At 43.7% G+C, this 13,383-nt stretch overlaps 1 long non-coding RNA gene across 2 annotated transcripts; it reads left to right on the forward strand.

Moving 5' to 3' along the window:
• Nucleotides 1-659: 659 nt before the first annotated feature.
• LOC131584740 (uncharacterized) lies at nucleotides 660-12,154 on the forward strand. 2 transcript variants are annotated; one of them, XR_009278791.1, is made up of 4 exons: nucleotides 660-734; nucleotides 5,310-5,354; nucleotides 9,695-9,799; nucleotides 10,762-12,154. It is a non-coding gene; the product is annotated as an uncharacterized LOC131584740 (long non-coding RNA). The 2 variants fall into 2 exon arrangements; XR_009278792.1 differs by lacking the exon at nucleotides 5,310-5,354 and having other exon boundaries at nucleotides 683-734.
• Nucleotides 12,155-13,383: the final 1,229 nt, after the last annotated feature.

Here is a 13,383-nt window from a genome sequence, read left to right on the forward strand (position 1 = left end):
GTTTACAGGAGTTTTCACTCTTATTGGCCATGGTCACTGCCCTTATCTTTTCCCATAATTTTTATCAGTGTTTTCTTTTTCATCAGAAATGTCTTCTTTCTCTCCCTCTTGATCTATGGTGGGTCACTCGCCTACCAAACATTCAGCAAAAAGGAGTGAGCATTCACCCTGATGAACTTGGATCCACATTTCTTCCCAGTCCCAACACTCTCCTCATATGACCCCAGTTTCTTCTTCCCTGTCCAAATCCTATAGCTAAAAAAAACATCTCCATCAAAGGGGCTGGCTGACACGGCCAGATAAAGACGACACAGCTCATAAGGGAAACTTGGAAAGGAAACCCTGAAGTTTGATTGTGCCACACAGGAAACTAAACTTTATCAAAATAAAATGCACCCCTCCAAAAAAAGGGCTCTGATGGGATCCCATTACTCCATAAGGATTGAAACCTGTGCTTAAGCCCGGCAGTTCTCTGGCTTGGTAATGTCATCATTTAGAAGCTCACTGAGCTACAGCTATTTGCAGTTGTTAGACTGAACCCTCCTTTCATCTCTGCAATCTCATTCAGCCCCTCAGCATTGTGGGGATGCAGGCAAACCACTATAAATAACTGAGCCTTTGCCTGTCAGCTGGTACAAATACCAGCCACTTCAAACAATCTGACCTTTCTTGGGGATTCTGACCAAACTGCAGTGGAAGACAGCTAATATCTTCCAGGATTTTCCATGATTAAGGTATATATATAAAAATTTCTGGCTGTTTGTGTGCACTCCAAATGCTTTCTGGCTTGTTTAATCTGGCTGTGACACTTTGTTCTGTGGTTAAAAAATGAAAATAATGTCCCAGTTAATGATTTTTGATGAAGCCCATTATTCCCACAGCTATTTTTAAACACCATGGAAGGCAAATCAATCTAACACACCTACAAGACTAATATTTTAATAAACTAATAGAGACAGTGGGCTAAAACCATGGTATTTTATCTTTGAATTCTTGTTTTTAAATGAAACCCTGTGAGGTTACCTTGGCATTCCTTTGCATGAAGAAAGCAAAACCTAGAAAATAAATTGCTGTTGCTGTCTCCTGAATTCTGTCTTTGGCTTTAAGTGGGAAACAAAATAGAAAATGTCTTCATCTTCATAATTAGCAAAAGCTGATGAAGGATATTCCTGCAGAAGGTATTAAATGATTATGAGATTTCCCCTTCTTCTGTACACCTGTTAAATGGAATCTGATAATGCCTCTCTCTTATTAATATCTTATGAGAAAAGTCAGAGGGGATTCATCCTTGAGCAAGAGATATCCATTTTATGCTTACTGCTTTAGTTCATCCGGGAACACCGAGTAAGTGATGCTTCTGTGAGAAACTGAAGACATTGACCCCAAGTTCAGCCATTTTAACTGAGAAAAGGTAATAAAATATGGAAAATTATCTAGACTGTAGCTTGCTTCCTAGCTTTGCCAGAAGTTGTACTAAAATTTCAAGAGAAATTTTCATATCCAGCGTCCCCCCATTCATTTACACAGTAGCTGAGAGCTCTACCTCAGCTGCCCTATTCAAGGAATCAGAGCAAAAATCAGTTTTCACCCACTGGCAGAAACTGGGAAAAAATGAGATTGTTCCCAGTGTGAGGCCCTATCCAACAGGAGCAAGAGTGGCCGTCTAGCTCACCAGATTTGTTAGGTTTCTTAAACTACTTTGCAATCCCTCATGAGCAAAGTGCATCTCAAACAGACATGCATTGGTTGCAAGACAAAAAAAGTCCAAAATATATTCGGAGAGCAGAAATGTATCTGGGTCTAAAATACATTTTGGACTTTCACCATGAGATGACATGTCACAGACTCATCTTTATTTTGCCCTTTTGCAGCTACAGAAACATTTCCTGCTCCACAGTTAGTGGAGAGATGTTCAAGAGCAAAAATCCTCATTCTGTAGGATCAGTATGTCTGGTCTGAGCCTACAGGATGCCTTTCCTATCATTCCCTTATATCAACTTTAAGCTGTCCACAAGTAAGCAAAGCAGTGTGATGGGGAAAGAGTATTTGGTGATTTGCTGTTGCAGAGTAAAGCTGGAGTACATGAAATTATTGCCACATCAAGTGTCTCCAAAAGTGTATTGTCTTCAAACAAGGAGATGCTGTGGTGAAATTTGAAAAGCCTTTCACAAACTTAAAAATGCAATAGGCTTGAAGGGCCTCAATGAGGAAAGGTGAGGAAGCAGTCAAGGGAAAGGAGATCAGCTGGAATGCCTCCCCACCTCCCTGCATTGCTCTCCCTGCTCCCAAGAACGAGCAGGAAAACCTGCTCCTTTCCCCATCTTCCAGGGAACACTCACAGAGAGCCTCAACTCACCCCTGTGCTGAGCAGTCCACAGCCAAAGTGGACACTTATTTCTTATTTCTTATTTATTTCTTATTTCTTAACCTAGCTCTTCCCATCCACGCTGCACTTGCTCACAGCCTGTGCTGTGTTGAGCAAGTGGCTGTGCACTTACATTTGCCTTTTGCAGTGAAAAAATGATATTTTCAGGAGCATTTCTGAGGCTGGCAGTGCAGCCCAAGCAGGAGCTGTGGCAGAGAGCACAGAGCAGCCCCATGTCTGGCATTAGCAGTGCTCACTCTGTTAAAGGCAGCTGTTAGGAAAGGAGAGTTACTGAATGCCAATTAAAATGCTTCAGTGGTTTAAGTGGGCGAGTTCCGTGCACGGCTCTGTAACCTACACCCCTCCGTGTCCAGCTAACAGCACTGCTCTCACAGAAGCCCCTAGCAGGTCAATTTATGCAACAACATTGACAGTGACCTTAAGGAGGGATCATTAAACTCTTCTCCTCTCCTGGGATCCGTAACTCTATCTGCTGTCTCTGCGGGAGAGGATGAGCCAGGGCGGGGAGGGAAGGAGCAGCTCACTGACCACCCAGAAATTACTTTGTTAGCCCGGATTTTTCTTGGTGCACATCCTAAGGAGGAAGGAGAAGAGCTGAACAAAGCAGGCAGGGGTACCTGCAGGGGGTGGGAGCTTCTGCTGGAGTCTACCAGACTGGGGTAGACTCAGGGGCTGGGGCCAAGGGATGCTGTCCCCCTGCCATGGGGACAAAGAGCCCTTGCTGTCACCATCCCTGCTGCCACACAGGGCTGGCAGGGCCACTGCTCCCCCAGCCCCAGCAGCCGGCAGGGAAACACAGCCAGGGCTGCTGCCCGGGGCCAGCAGATGGGAACTTACGGGAAGGGATGACTTTTGTCACTTGTCTCTTGCACACTGCAAAGCTGAGCTGAAAGCTTTTAATGGTCCCTTGACTCCGAGCCTGCAGATACAGAGAGATAGAGAGCATAATAAACTTTCAAAATATGATCTAACTGCATAGCACATCAAATGTGTATCTTAACTGTATCCAGTGGAGCTGAATGGAAACAAACACACCATTTCAAACCAGACCACACACAGCAAGATAGTGCACATGACTAATTTTGATGACTGATTTCATATAAATAATGTACCAAGATTAGTAGATGCACTGTAATATCTTTTCATTCCACTCTTTTAATTAACTTTTCATTGAGAATCCAATTGAAAGCAGCTAATAAAATGTTTGCCTTTCGCTCCTTAGATTTAAAATACATCCTGCCCTTTCCAAAAACAGGGAGAAATTGCATGAGACTTGGGAAAATGGCCTGCTTGATGCCATTCAAAATAGTGCCAGTGTTATAGCTCTTAGCAGTGTGGCAAAGGAAGACATAACAGGTGTAGATAAGGAGTGGGAAGAGTACAGTATTATGGTCTCAGCACGTTGTAAATTGCTATGGGAACCAAACAGTTTTGTTCTAGATCAGTTTTGCCACCTACACAAAAGGGGAATAAGACACAGATAACCCTACAGCTGAGTTCTGTTCTTCTGATGCCTGGCAATGTTTAAATGAACTCATGAAGGAAGTGTTGAGTAGTGAAAGACAAATGACCTTTTCCATCTGGGAAAGGTCTTAAAATCTTAAAGCTGCAATGCCTATGTTTATCAAAAGAGAAAGAAGGGAAAATGCAGGTGAGGGAGAGAGAAGCCAAATCCCTGCTGTCTGAATTCAAAGAGGATGGCAGGATTTAAAAGAGCTAGTGACCTTCAGGAAATTGATCCTGGTGTTGATGGATCACTGTATGTAGGATGCAAACTAATAGGTCAGCTGCTGCCTCTTCACTGTACAAAAGGTGAGATTTCCTACCCCTCCAAAGACAGGAACTTTAAATGGCTTTGAGTGAAGTAATTTTAACACTTATTACACTGTCTCCAGGCTTTTCAAACTATTTTGCAAATAAGGCAGGCAGGTAGGGCAGATAAAGCCTCCCATCCTGTCATTACTGATGATAAAGCTGATACAGAAGGCTGTGACATGACTTGTCCCAAAAAACCCCTCTAAGAGGGACCCTCGTTGCTTGTGTCTCAGGTATGTGATTAACCACCAACCACCTTTCCCTTTTAACAAATTTCGTCAGCTTTCACTCTGGAACTCTGCAGAACCACAGATTTAGCATATTTTTTAACACTAAGCCATCAGTAAGTCCAGGTTTACTCAGAACACTGCCCAGGGTCTCTTTATAAGTCTATAAACCAGGGAGGACCAATTTGTGACCTTGGGCTGAGATTCAAGCTTTAAAGGAGCAGTGAAACTGAGGCAATTTTTTTCATTACTTTTATTTTCATACTTAGTTCCCATATTCTACACTCCAATGTGCCTGAAAGGCTTGCGTGAAAGACAACTTGCAGATTTCCAAAGCCTTTCTCCATTTCAGCCCTGAGCCCAAATTTTGACTCTTCTAAGTCTGGCAACCTCTCCATGCAGCAATTGCAATATTCACATCTTGGATATTACTTGGATGGACACATGAGCACCCAAAGTCATGTTTACAAGCTCCATCTGTAATGGGCACAGCTCCTCTGTCACACCTTGGTGTGGGACAGCAAACTCTTACAACAACAGCGTCAAATCTGGGCAGAGGAAGTTCATAACAGTGAACAGGAAAAGAAAAAATAAATAATAAAGGGATTACCTGCTGTATGGAAAGCTTCCCAAGGTTCAGCATGACGTGGGAAAGAATTCATAATCCCAGGTTTCATTCAGACCATTTCTGGGAACAAAGGCACCTGTATTAAAATCAGTGGTGTTGATTTTGGCAAACCACAATCAAATAGAATAGAAAAGATTAGAAAAAGATGGTACAAATCTGATTGTCCTTGGGCATATAATTCTTGGTGCTCCACACATTCTCTCTACTCTTCCCACACATATCTTGGCATGACCTGGTACCTTTATTTTTGCAGCACATCTTCTTTGATTGAGTGAAATGTCATTAAGATGGGAACAGGGTGAGTATTAAAGTGAGAGAGAGCACTCTAGCTGGAGCAAGCAGGCTTCACAGGGGCAGCTCTCCTACCTGCCAAGTCTCACCACAGTCTCCTGCCTCCTGGATCCTTTTGGAACCCACTCTGAGAAAAACTCAGTCATATGCTTTGTTAATTTTAAACTAAAAACCAACGAGAAGACAACCAGAGTTAACAGCACTCATTTAAATTAGAAGCTCTCCTGTATATGGGAAAAGCCCTTGGCTGGGTTTCTCTCAGCTGGGAGTGCACAGAGCTCTGCGCTCTCTGTCCATGGGCTGTTTCACAGCAGCTGAGCACCTTCCCCAGCACCTCCTTCACAAGGCAGAGAGAAAAGAAAGATGGGAAGCAGAATAAATACTGGAATCATTCCATAAAATGTTATTAAGATAAGAAGAGCTGGAGATAATAATAGCTAGTAAGGAGAAATGGGCGATTGGCACAGGATCCTTCCACAGCAAGGCATGGAACAAGTGGAGACCATTCCTGGAAATCAAACTGTAGCACCTCCACATGCCCCCAGGACCCAGAGCATTTCACCAGCAGAAAAAAGTCCTACCAGCTTAAAGTGCCATTGACTGCTGAACTGTAGCATGGACAGCATCTGTTCAATGGCTGTTTGGGACAAAAAGTGGAAAACAACATGACCATTGAAAGGGCAGGAGGAATTTCTGGTAGGCAGAGTGTAAATAGCCAGGTTGGCCTGTGGCCAGGCCATGGAGGTTAGTCATCTCCTTTTGTCAGAAGTGCCACCAGATCTTCAGTGAACAGGAGCATTCAGGGTTTATGTCTAGGCCAGAAGAGGGATAACAAAGCTAAAAAGGAAACATCAGAGGCGAGTATGATCATAAACAGGGAGGATACGCAAGACATCTTCCAGATAGCACAAGGGGAAATGGAGCCCTAGGCACTGTCCAAAACAAACAGGAGTCACCATGAGTGGATGGGGGTCATTCCAGGCTACTTGTGAATTACATCAGAGCCAGCATTGCCCTCCACATGGCTTCACAAAGTTTGGCTTTAACACTTGAATGTCAGTGGCAAAACAACAGAAAAATGCTGCACCCACAAAGAAAGCCAAGAAGGAAACTCAAGGAGATAGAAGTTAGGAGTCCAATTTCACCTGGGGGAACAATTAAGAATTATTGAGGATGAACTAATGGATCTTTATTTTTAGAGGAGAGCATTGGGGAATTTTAAGAGTTTCCCACTCTTAGCTTGTACTTAAATAATAAATAACTGTCTGAGTTCTGAGGAATGATCAAGACAACAGTTCATGCAGCTGCAGGCAGGCCATAAAGAAATAGTTTTCAAAATCAAAATAATAGGCAGCCTTCCTGAGCCAATTAAGATGTTCTGACATCTCTTCAGAAAACACTCAGGTAAATAATTTCACCTATTGTTGTTAATGAGGTCTGTCCAGTGAAGTTAGGGGACATTTCTGAAGCTACAGCATTGATCTGTAATGCATCATTCAGCAAGAAAGTCTGCAACTGTGAAAAATAAATCCTGCAAAAATAATCCCGATGGATTTTCAGCCATCGACAGACTGAAGAAGCCTGGTTACAAATGCACCTGTATTGAAGTTTCCCTATGGCTGACAGAAGGGTTGGAAAATCAAATCTCATGCTTTTCATCTGCTTGAAACTTCTAAATAAAATGCAGACCCACAGAGCTAGCCCTAATTATTTACTTAAAAAACAACATGCACTTTGTATTGAGCACAGCCTTTTACTCTGCCTGTGAGCTATTTCTGGGGACTGTGCCTTTGGCTCTGCACTCCACATGCACACAGCAGCAAAAGGTCAGTCATGAGTTAACATCAGAGCTGGAAGACAGTGAAGTGCCCTGCTAATCAGACTTGCTCCTGACCACTGCTTGCTCAGAGTGGGGCTAGATGCTAATGCATTTGTCAGTTCAAAAGCTCAGGAGCCAATTAGCTCCCTAAAGGCTGTGATGAGCTGGGCTCATTTACTCTGCATCCCCACACTCCTCTGAGGTGTTTAATGAGCAGCAGGACAACCAACAGCTGCCCAACAGGGCCCTCTGCACACTCAGCACTGAGGCCATGTGTGAAACCTCTGGAGAGAAAAAGAGATGTAAAAGGCACAGCTTGAGGTGGCTTCCACAAAAAAACACATCATTTGCAATACTGTATGATTCCAGTCAATTCTGCAATTTTCCAGAGTTATCCTCGAATTCTCAGGAACAGCTCCAGAACACCAATTCACTTTGCAGCATGAAAGGCAGGCCTTATGCTCTCTTCCAGAGCATCAAAATCTTAAACACCTGGAAAACTGGTGGTGATCCTTGTTATCTTCACAGGAAAGGTGCTTACTGGAATGCCAGACCTCATCTGAAGGTGTTCACACCTTTGTTTGACGTGTCCAGCTCGTGTTTCTCTCTGCCTCACCACAGCAGTCTTGGCTAGTACTGGAGTCCATCACAACAGAGCACTCCATCCCCATCCAGAACTCACAAACTGGCAGGGAGACTGATTCTCTTTTCAGATATCAAAGCAAGTTTGCCAGGGCTCACAAAAGGAAATCTAGGCAGATGAATACAGAGACACACTATCAGAGACTCCTTCTATCCCCCAGTGTCCTTCAATCAGTGCCACCCTTGAAGATCAGCAGGGCTGATAGCACAGCAAACCATAGTGCAGCTGTGAACACCCTTTATCTGAGAAATAACTGCACATACTTAGTCAGCTACTTGTGAAGGGCATTTATTGGTCTGCTACCAAATCACTGAAACACTTAGCATATTCTTAAGTCACATATGTCCCACAAGTGAAGTGTGTCCTTGGCAGGAAACTGAATCTGAACAGGCTTAAACACTTGCTTAAGTATAAGCACATACGTAAGTGTCTCACTGAATTGTGGCTGTGTTGACATTTGTATTACTAGCCCAGGTGTCAAGAGAATCATGTACTGGTTCCTTCTCTCTCCCCATTTGCACTGGTGCCTTCATAAAGAGAAGTTGTGCATCATACAAAGTAGGCACAACTAATCAGTCTATTTTAATAAAGAGAGAGATTAGGTGAGAAGAACAATGGTGATGTGAAATTGGAGATGTCGATGTGCTATTTTCAAAGCCCCTAATTTTTTTTCAAGTGTTGCATTTTAGCACTTGGCACCAGTGATTATGCAAAAGTAAGACATTGGGTTCAGCAGCTTTGAGTTGAATTTTTGTTTAAATTTCCAGTAAGTTAATCTTAATGAAAAGTCAGGGATACTTATTTTATGTAGGAAAAGGAATTTTTTCCCTTTTAAGCAGAAAAGCCAGAGATGGGGAATGTTACATTTTTTTTCTCAATATATACCAGTGATGCTGTTGTACTCTCAAAACTTCATATGCTTTTTATTCCTCTTGGTTGAGCTGTCACAACCCACCAAATGACACTTCAGCCCAGTGTCAGTTTGAGGGCTCCAGCTCCAGCTGAAGGCTCAGCCACAATTCATCAGGATCAGATGGCAGCCAGTCCCGAATGCACCTCCTGAGACTGGACACTGCTCACCCATCATGGAGCAAAAACAATCATCTGAAGCTGCCCACCTGCTCCAGGGCCACTCTGTCAAATACAATCCTTCAGGGGGTGACACCTCCCTGTCATCCTGATTTTTTGGATGTTGACATGGTGCTTTGAGTGAACATCTGTTGCTGCTACTCCACTGTGGTCTTGTTCAGACTCTCCAGAAGCAAAGATGAACACATGTTTTGGAGCCTCCCTCCTGCCTGCTCCACCTGAGAAGCCTCTGCTCTTCCTCTGGGCTGCTGAACAGCTGTGACCAAATGACACCTTATGCCCTTCTCTCTCTGAAACATCAGTTTAATTCCCAGCTCCTCACTCTCTGAATCCCCACCACTAGTGGCATTCCTCTGGATTTCTAGCTGTGTATATGGCCATTTCCCCATCCTTTCATGTAAACATCCCAGAACCAAGGGGAAATTACACCACTTGCTTTACAGCTTATGGAAATGGTGAACAAACAAACAAACAAACAAACAAACAGAATTAATCTGGCTGTAGATCACAGAGAGAAGCTCCAAGCTTGGTGTTGCACTGGACAGGAGTGTGCTGAGATACTCACAGTGGATAAGGGTCCTGGTGAGTTAGAGCAACAGATTGGAAGCAGTGGCTTGCAGCCTTCTGTCCCTCCTGCTGTGGCTGTGTGCCTCCTGAGAACCCATGAGAGCCATGAACACTGTTCCACAACTCCAGCATTTTCTCATTATTCTGGTTTTGGGCTTTTGGGTGGGTTTTGTGCTCTTCCTGTCTTGTTCCAGTTCTGCAAGCAAATAAATGTTCCCTTTCTCAACAGCTTCAGCGTACCTGTGTGAGTCAAAAAATGACACGGAAGGCTCCACACCGTGTGAGGCTGCTGTAAAAGAGAAGTGGGCAGGGTCAGGAAGGAGAATTAGGCTGGGTATTTAGAAAGTCTATTCGTGTTCCTGCTTACAGTCTACCTGTGGGAAGTTGCCAGGGTCAGTTCTCACTCTGGATCTCAGCCTTTTTGGACTGCAGAAGTGAAATCTCAAATCAAAACTGCAGTCCTCTTGGGTTTCACACTCAGATATGGTATCAGCCCCTCTTTTCCAGAGATGACATCAATTAGAGGACTGGTTCTTTCTCCCAACAGCCTCTTGCTTTAATGAGCACCTTCTCTGCAGCGGAAATGCAGCTGCCCCTCTGGACTGGTGCACGCACAAAGCCTACGCACAGTGTCACTCTGAATAATGACAGCAATACAATCACTGCTACCTGCAGGATAGATATTTCCTCAGTGTGACAGCTTCCAGAAGTTCAAAGCTCTGCATGAGCAGAGTACACGAAGGCTCTGTGTGTTAACTAATCAGTGTTTCCATCTCCATGTGATCATTTGCTAAATTGCTGTAAAAGTGGCACCACCAGCACCGAAGATGACACTCTTGTGTCTGGGTGCTGTAATCATGCTGGATGCCTCTGAGCAGACTGCATAGCAAATGGGCACTGGAGATTTTAAATATCTCAGTTTTCATCATCTAACATCAAGAGCTAGTTCCTGTTTCCTTCTCAGTCACCTCTCCTGACGCCACCAGGCTATTGATGCAATGCTGAGTGATATGTGGCAGCATGTTACTCTCAGTGGAGATTAATTATTTCTTTTTTAAGACTCCCACATCCCCCATCCCCTCTGGGTCTCTCAGTTGGTAAAGTAGCATGTCAAAAACTAATGGGAAGGTGTGAGACGTGACATGACTTTATGAGAAAATAAAATTAGGGACAAGGGAGATAGAATTTAGATTTTGACAACCGACTTTGTTTTTCTGTTTGTTTCCTCCCCTTAAGAATATGTTTCTATTTTTATAACTGAATTCATTGCTGTGATTCATTCTGTAATTACTACAGGAAATCGGGAGGGACTGCACCTGTGTTGGACCATGAGGGAGCCCAAAGTGTCTCAGGTTCCTCCCTACACTGACTAATCCCTTTTGTCTGCTGTGCACAAGCACCAGTACCTGCCTGAAACCCCTTCAGCCCTCAGATTTCCACTCACAGCTGTCTCCAGAGTGTCGCAAGGAAAGATGATGGATGGGCAGACTTTTATTTCCATTAGAAGGGAGCCAACTGAATATTTCCAACAGCTTTATTAAAAATACTAGTTCTTGCTTTGCTTAATCTTGAAAAATGTGACATGTTCCTGCAGCTGAGTTTGCATTTTGTCTGGGAAATGGATGCCTGAGGTGGAATGATTTTCTGGAGGAGCAGAGCAGGGAACAATTTAGTGTCTTCCCTTCCACAGGCAGAGAGGGTCCAGCTCTGAAGAGAGGAGCTGATAGCCCACAGATGCCATCTCCCCAAGGGGCTGTACTTCAGGTTTTTGGGAATGTGACCCCTGAAATCCAACAGCAAAGGCAGTCAGGCTGATCAAACTGGAGGCCTCCCTGTCATCTCAGCCTCACTGCTGTGCTCCCTGACCACCCCTGAGCTCTGAAGAGCATTGCCCTCCCTCCTCAGGGTTTCTGTCATCCCAGCTGTTGACACACTGCTCATGACCCATAGTTGGCATCATTTACAGAAGACTTTTGGAAGAGAGTACTGGAGTGTTTGGGTTCAATGGGATGGGGTGGCAAAGAGGAAAACAAATTAGAAGCGCAGGAGGGTGTCAGGTTTGGGTGAATAACTGCTTCATCACCACAGTGTCTGCATAACTAAAACTCTGCCCAAAGAATAGAGTTTGTCCAAGGTTTTTCTTCTCTTGCTTTTCCTATTTCCCTCTTGTTTTCCCAGAAATAGAACATGACATTTATTTTTATGGACAGCAGGATCTTATGGCTATTCCCCTGTGACGGAGTAATCTGAACACAATTATGTTCTGTTGACAAAAAGTGATAAAAGTGTATTGTGTCAACACTCTGAACTAACAGATTTGTCATCTTCTCTACTTCCAAATAATAGAAACAGAATTAGAAAATGCTCTGACAGACTCTATCTATTTCTATGGTTAAATAAGCACCAGCCCTGTGCTTGGTTACTGTACTCACTGTTCTCCCTCTTCCAGAAAAATCTGTCTGGCTGTGTTTTAAATTCAAGTGTAAATTTTGCTTTGATGGACTTCTTTTGGCAGCTTATAGCTTATATGCTCTGAAGTAATTTGACCTAAGTTCTCCATTTCCTTTCAGTCTTACTACTCCCATTTCTTTCCATGGCTTTGAAAAATCTAAGCTTTTTTTCCGTATCTTTGTTTTCCCATACAAATTTCCTTCTAGAAAATGTATTCGAAAATAGTACCTGTATTATATCCTCCCTACATCTGATTTTCTTCTGGAGTTCATGGACAGAAATCTACCTGGACTGTTGTTTTCCTGAGACAGGGAACCACATCTTTCCCAACATGTACATCCAGCCCTAAACACATGCAAATTTTCAGTGGAAAGGTGTGCACATCTCAGAACATAAAACATCATTCCCCACATGAAGACAGGTTTGAAGACAGCGCTGCACTTCCAAGTCTTGGTTAGTTGGATGACAATTCCTGCTTAAAAGCTAAAAGAATAATGATATCATTCAAGAAAAATAGAAAAAGCTTTTTCATGGCCAAAAAAAGAAGCAATTTCCAAAATTTCTGCAAAACATTTTGTTTTCCAGCTGTGGCTCTTTCCCTGTTAAATGCCACTGAATTGCATTTCCATTCAAAAGGGGCATGTGCAATGTATATTAAGGCTTTCCAAAATTAGGAAACAGTAGCCACCAGGTGCAAGTGTGGAATGAGTCAAGCATGACAGCATTTGGGTGCCTGAATAATGCCTGTCTAAAAAGACCATGAGCATTCACCTCCTCGTCAGACCAGGAGAGCTGATAGTGCCCTGAGGATGCTCATGGCTCACACGACTGCTCCTTCCTAAGCTCATCCCCCCAGCTTTCAGCTGGAGCACTCTGTCAGACTGTAACCCCCCAAAATCAGCTCTTTTAGCACCACAAACCCCAGAGCAATGGAAATTCTCCTCTAATGTGAGGTGAATTCTGGACTCTCCCTTCCTCCAGCCCCCTTTGCCCCCCAGCTCCTGCGGTGCCCCAGCACAGCCAGCCACAAGGAGCCTGTCCCCGTGCAAGCAGCATTTCTCACAGGCTCTTCCTCTGCTTTGATACATTTGTTGTTTGAACAGGCAAATGCAATCGGTTTTGACAGCAGGGTGGAATGAACGGAGTGTGTGCACATGAAGAGCGATTGTTTATTCCCCTGATCCAGCTCCTGCCAGTGGGATTTTTACTGTGGGGGTGGAACCAAGGCATTTACATCCTGAAATGTGAATAATTGTCTGGAATAGTGTTTTAGGGTATTTTGGCACCATATTCTGATACCCATAGCAACCTTTACAGAAAATTGAGCTGGACATTGCAATGGAAACATAACACCATCTACAACTTAATTCACAACCCAAATTTCCCAGAAGAAGCCACAGCTCATTACCACACCTACAGAACCACTCTTGAAAGGGAGCACAGATCTGACTCCTGTTCTTCCTCCTC

Source organism: Poecile atricapillus, chromosome 14 (assembly GCF_030490865.1).
Source record: "Poecile atricapillus isolate bPoeAtr1 chromosome 14, bPoeAtr1.hap1, whole genome shotgun sequence".
NCBI classification, from domain to species: domain Eukaryota; kingdom Metazoa; phylum Chordata; class Aves; order Passeriformes; family Paridae; genus Poecile; species Poecile atricapillus.